This window comes from Bidens hawaiensis, unplaced genomic scaffold, assembly GCF_021521415.1.
Source record: "Bidens hawaiensis isolate Kalapana, Puna unplaced genomic scaffold, B.hawaiensis_p1.1 tig00018412_1, whole genome shotgun sequence".
NCBI lineage: Eukaryota > Viridiplantae > Streptophyta > Magnoliopsida > Asterales > Asteraceae > Bidens > Bidens hawaiensis.
The window spans coordinates 26,743-33,467 of NW_027492777.1; the positions used below are offsets into that span (position 1 = coordinate 26,743).

Here is a 6,725-nt window from a genome sequence, read left to right on the forward strand (position 1 = left end):
TTCACGCATATATACATTATATGCACGCACCGCAAGCAGGGCGTTAGAAAATACACACGTATAAATGGTAAAACTCGATTCAGTAGGTGTATGATTATTTCTGAAGGAGATGATTCAATGTTGGCATGTTGGGTGTTTAATCGTTTTAACCTTTAACATTCGGTATGTCAGGCATGTTTAATTCATTTAAAGACTATCGTTGATGCCTCAACAATATTTACTCTCCTTGATATCACGTCCTTGTGGTTCTTATTCTCCCATTTGGTTTCGTTTTTATTTCTCATATATATCAACCTTCTCGTTTATATACTATCTCATTTTATACGTAACTATGGTTTTAAGTTATTAAGTTAATCATAACTTTATCATTTAAACAAGTAAGAAAATTACAAAACAAGATTGATATGCAACAAACATCACATGGAATCACATATTTTATACTTCAGAGTTCAAAAGCCATCCATGCAGAATAAAACAATTATTAAGAATTAATATTTAACCTCAAATAGTAATTTTTAATTAACGGATCAATCCGATTGTACTTCATATTCCCATGAGAAAGGGACATATATTGTATTTACACATACATGCAATCCCCTACAACCGGGTGGGGCAAAATCTCAATTACTAATTATTAAAAAATTAAATAAAACCTGTACGGCTTCCAACGACGTTCACCGCGAAAGCGACTTTCTTGACTCCGACAAAGACGAAGAAACCGACACCGAAGCCGACCCTGATGCGCTCCCGGACCCAAAGAACAGATCCGAAAGCGCGTTCCCCATATCATCCGGTGCGTACTTCACGACTCCCGCATACTTTCTCTCTTTCCCCATCTCAACTCTCTTCGCATTATAAAACTCCGTGTACGCGGGTAATAGCTTTCTCGCAACCGAAACTTTAATCTCATGCCGAAGCTTACCGTTCGGTATGACAACAGCCAACTGTTTCCTATGGGTCTCTTCAAATAAAGTGTTTATTCTCTTGAAAGAATCTTTGACTTGGTCTCCGGTCAAAGCATTAAAGCTTTTAGGTACGGCATCAATGATGTGGCCCCATGCGACTCGTTCATAATTGGCTGCAAATGTTTTTACATCTGCTTTCCGTTTATTGATCCAGTCATCACCTAATAGATACCGGAGATTTGACGATCGAACTTTGGAAATAACATGTTGATGGTTATTAGCGAGAAATAAATAAGACTGAGACACGTCTTTGTAACGCTTCGCTTTCCCATCGAGTTTACACACGACGACGAATATGAGCCATGCTAACCACAACGACACCGCCGGCGCCGGAGAGTTTTCTAAAACCGATTTATCGAAAAAAGTTTCCGGCATCGGAACTTTTTCCGGCGGTGAAGTTTCTAATAATATGTCTTCCAACACGCCATAATCTCCGAGGCGCGAGAGGTAGTCCATCGTGTCGGATGTAAATTTATGTACTCCGGCACCGGGGACAATGGTTTTCAATGACTCTTTGTTTAATAATGTTTCAAACTCGGTGAGATCAAGTCGCACTGACTCACCGAGTTTGACAAGCGCGTTAAGCGCTTGATTGACGACGACAGCCGTCGAATTAAACGAGAATATTGAAACAATCTCCGGCCACCGGTCAGCTATTCGGGTGTACATATCAAGTGACCGGAATATTCTTTCCGGTGACTTCTTACTATTTTTCGCTACATTTTCCGGGAACCCGAATAATATTAAAGCACCATCTTTAGTAATTTCCGTGTAGCAAGCTTCACGAATCGAATCGGACGAAGCGAAAACTTGATCGCATAACAATCTTTCTCCATAAAATAAAGTCTTCACAGCAATCTTCACCGCGTCCAACCAGTTCTGGATCTTGAGATTCAAAACCTCATAATCCATTTTATGAACATGTGATTGCTTCATCTTTTCAACACCAAGCTTATATATACCTTCATCCACAATCGATTTACGTATAACTTTATAAATATTAACACATTCTCGACCATAACCGGAGGATATCATGCAATCCGCTATCGCTTTTAGATCCTTCATAACTCCTTCAGCAGCATCTTCAACCTCAGTAATCAATTCCGCAGCAACCCGTATCTCATCATGATCAGATTCATCAGCGAAATCGGATAAACTCGATGACGTACGAGACGATCGGGTAGAAACGGATTCCGGGTCCAATTGCGCTCGGTTTAACGACAAAATTTGATAAAACTCTTTCTCCAACCGTTTCATAGCGATCTGCATTAGATGCTGAGCTCTGATAAGCATATCAGAGTTTGAATTCTCAGCAGCTAATGTATGCATTGCTTTATGAAGCTTGTTTACAAGCTTGATAAACTCGGAAGCCTCCCTACGGTTCTCGTAGAACAGCGAAGTGACCTTCGCGTAGGTGGAGGCTTCCGGGTCCCATTTGACTATAACAGGCTCGGCGACCTCCATTGTCTGGAGCATCACCGAGTCTGCTAGACTTTTACTGGGAGCCGGTAAGCTGAATCGTGAAGGTGATGGATAATGAGCTATGAAAGAAGATGAAGATCGTATTGGAGATGAACAAAATTTCTTCATATTGATTGTTGATGAATAGCAAAGATGAATATTATTCAAGGGGTTGGTGTTTTAGTTTTGGTGTGTGAGGAAAATAATGAAATATGGAATTTGGAAGTGAATAAGAATAAGAATAATAATAGTGTAAGGTGACGTGAGGGGTATATATAGACGAGAGAGAAAGCAGGATGCGTGGACCGCAATCTAAAAGACAAAGTTTCTGTTTGGGTAACGGTTTTTGACTTTTATCCGTTTTGTGTGGGAGACAAAAATGTTCCACAGCATCGTACGACCAATCTTCTTCACAACCGAGTTGGATGTTAAATTAGTTCCAAGTCATAAAAGTGTAAACAAGAATGTGTTCCAGTCCGTTGTACGATAAAACACGGTTATATATGCAGTAAATTGCAACATGCAAAGAAAATTCATGTTATTATTATTATTATTATTATTATTATTATTATTATTAGCGGTGTTTCTCTCAAATGGTCATAAAACATTTACCAAAATCTACTTATCCAAGCTTGATCCTATAAAAGAAATTCTTCCCTTTCAATAAATGCACTGGTTAATTTGACGCCCACGAAAAAAAACTTTACGGCAAAACCCATTAACCACCCAGATAAACCTACGATGGCTGAATAAAAAGGATTTTTAAGCTTTGGTTTATGGTCCTGAAATATTCACACTTGTTTACATTGAATGTGATATAGATGAGTTATTAATTAAGTTTAGTACAGTAATTCTTTTTAACAATTGCATCTGGTAAAAGTTAAAAATATTAGTAATAGATTATAAGCAATACTAGTTTGATGCCCGTGTATTACACGGGTAATTGTTGAAAATTTTACACTTTTACTATTAAGTAAAATACAGTCAATAAATTGATTATATATTGTTAATACAATTACAGTTCAATTAAATTTACAGAAATTATATAACTAAGATTACATAAATATGTTTTAAATAAGTAAAAACGTCCTTTACACTACATTTGTGATTGTATTAGCAGGTATACATTGTTTACCAAAAATCAAAATTTCCATGTCTGCTTGTGACTCTTAATAAAGTAACATATATGTCTGCTTATAACTCTTGATATAACTATATATAGTTGTCCATGTGACAAAAAAAAGTTCTCCAACTACATACTAACTCTAGATAAATGATAATATATATCCATGATATTAATAAAAAAAATATTCATACACATAAAATATCATAGCTTGTAATCAGTTAATATGATGTCATTTGAGAACATCTCCTCATGTTTATTAAAAAAAAACATGATTATCACAAAAACCATATACATAAACTTTGATGATATAATTATCTTTAGTATCTTTACAATTTGAAATTGATTGATCATGATAAATTTGTTGTCATTAATACTCTGTGTATGCCAAATTTTTAATTGACTTTATATTTTACAATTAAACATTGTATAATCAAGCAACATAAAAACCAAAAATTTAAATATAACAAAATGATTTGTTTATTTCATATGAATGTAATTGCCATGAAAATGAAAAATACATACTAACATTAAAACCATGTTCAAATAATAGTGATTATTCTGAGTTAAAAGAATATTATAAGATTTAAAAGTTGCATAAAAAAATATTATAAGATGATTCTTATTTATAATCGTTGAAAGTAGGGCTGCTACTTTTACCAGTAACATGAAACACAACCCAAGAAAACCCGTATCTGAACTTAAACTAACCTAACCCGTGAAACTCGAACTCAAGAAAATACTAACCCGAACTTGAACCGAAGTAATTCGGGTTGGTTTTTGGGTTCGAATTCTAGGTTTCGGGTCAACACGAAAATTTTTAGTTTTAAAATCAAATGTATTTTTAGGTATTAAAGGCTAAGCCTTAGCCGCTGACGTTATTAGAATTTAGTCAAAGTCGATTGTTCTCATCCACATATTATGAATCAGATGTTTATTGTTTATTATTTTGAATATAAACCATAATTGACACTTTAATTAACACTTCAAAGTTCACTAATCGTCTCTTGTCAATCCATATGGAGAATACTTATTATATGTAGTAATGTATTTAGTTGGAATAAACCTATAATTTTAATGTCATATATTGAAATGACTTAAAAGATAATGACCATATATGAAAATTTGTTGAAAAAAAGGTGAGAATGGCTATGGTATTGACAAGTGGCAAAAATGGTAGGGTTTTATTAGAATAGATAGATTTTCTCTTTTTATTCTATTTATGTAATTAAAATTATTAAGTTTAACATTTATAAACACTGTGAATTAATTGGAATTGGCCACTGAGTAAGTGGGTATGAATTTGCGTTAAACCATCTCCGACTCCACGCCCTTGTTGCGTCTTTGGATGAGGTTTGGATAAGAGGGTGGTGCCGGGTAGGTTTTCTTAATTTTTTTTATTCTATGTGGATAAGAATATGATTATAGATGATGATGGATAAACTGATAATCATTAAGTTATAATACCAAATTAAGAAACTGGAAGATCGCCTGATTTAAATTAATAGTGTGTATAACGTTTGACTGATATAATAAAATAAATAAATGGACATAAAATATCTATGACGTACATATAATATATGAAATGTATATATAGTATAACTTATAATATGGCAATTAGAGTATTCTTAATATAAAAAATAAGCCTGTAAATAAATATATTAAGAAGTATAACAAAGATCAACTTTATGTTAACTTTGAACAAATTTAATGTTTTATGTTATGTTTTGGTATAAAAGAACATATAAACATAACATAAGTAAATAGAGATACTAACCAACAAATGGTTCATAAGTCTGAGTGTTTCTAAACTTTATTTGATTTACATAGTCACGGAATTGAGCAAAGCTATAGAGCACCCCTTACGTTTATGTATTATATGATTGCATAGGGTGAGCGTTCTCCAATACATATAAGGCATTTTATTTAATAGTATATGTACACATATGCCATTGAGTGTTACATGATATGTTGTATATGGTATTTATTATATGGTTTATACCAGTATAGAGCATTGTATGGTATGGTATGGTATAGGCGCATATAAAGCCACAAACGTGACGGCATATGCCTATGTAGTGGTATACTACCGTTTTAAAACGTAGTGTGCCCGTAACATATATTGATGGGTTGATATAATGTCTAGAGGGTGTGCATGTAAAATTCCTCCTTTAAGAAAAGTATGTACAGCAATACCTACTTTCCATCCGAATAAACTGCGAGGCACTCAATCATTTGTACAAGACTTAGACCATGTGTAGTCATAAAGCTTCACATCTAGGGGTTATGCGCCACGTGGCGCCCAGTCAGAGTTATGGTTTTGTACAAAAACAGGTTGTAGTCATAACTCTCCACATCCAGGGGTTATGCGCCACGTGGCGCCCAGTCATTATTAATTTTATTTGTTTTTTTTAAATAATAATTCATTTAAATAAATTAACATAAAATTAAAAATTACATTAAACTTCCAAATAAAAAATACATTAAACTAAATTAAAAAAAATACATCAAATTAAAATAAAAAAACATAAATAATACTAATAAAACTAAAACTCATTTATATTTTTCTAAAATTTTCGCTCGTCGATTGGCTTTTAGAGATTGGACTATCGGGTCGTCTTCGGATAGCTCGTTTGATAAAATCTCAATGTCTTTGTCCATCTCATTCCTTCGAAGTAGGTCGACGGCGTCCAAATTTACTTGAAGTCGTTGGGTTCTAAGTTGGTGTAAATCTTGGAGTCGAGAGTTCATTAATTGGAATTGGCTTTCCAATTCGGGATTCGAACCCGTTGCCGACGACGAACCGGCCCCTTTCCCCTTTCCTTTGCCTTTGGTTCTTCTACCCCCCGGCCGAGGCATGTCGGTAGTATTTACGGGGTCATTATCGCTTAAGTTGAAGTTTCGAGCGTCGGAACGGGGCGTGTCTGGATCAACCGAAGATGATGTTTTAGACTTTTTTTACGCGGATCACCTTCGGCTTCGGCTTCGGCATCCAACACCAAGCCCCATTTTGGGTGAAACCTCAAGAGGTCTTTCCAAATGCCAAAGTAGTTGAAGGTCCCGCCGACCTTATGTTGAAACTCAACCAACGCGTTATCCATGACTTCCGCGTCCGAGACACCGCTACTCCTAGTTCGATTCAACCGAGAGAAAACCGTATGGAAAGCCATGCATTT

The 6,725-nt window shown here is 34.9% G+C and overlaps 1 pseudogene; it reads right to left on the reverse strand.

Moving 5' to 3' along the window:
- Positions 1-488: 488 nt before the first annotated feature.
- On the reverse strand, positions 489-2,567 carry LOC143555900 (exocyst complex component EXO70H1 pseudogene; annotated as a pseudogene).
- Positions 2,568-6,725: the final 4,158 nt, after the last annotated feature.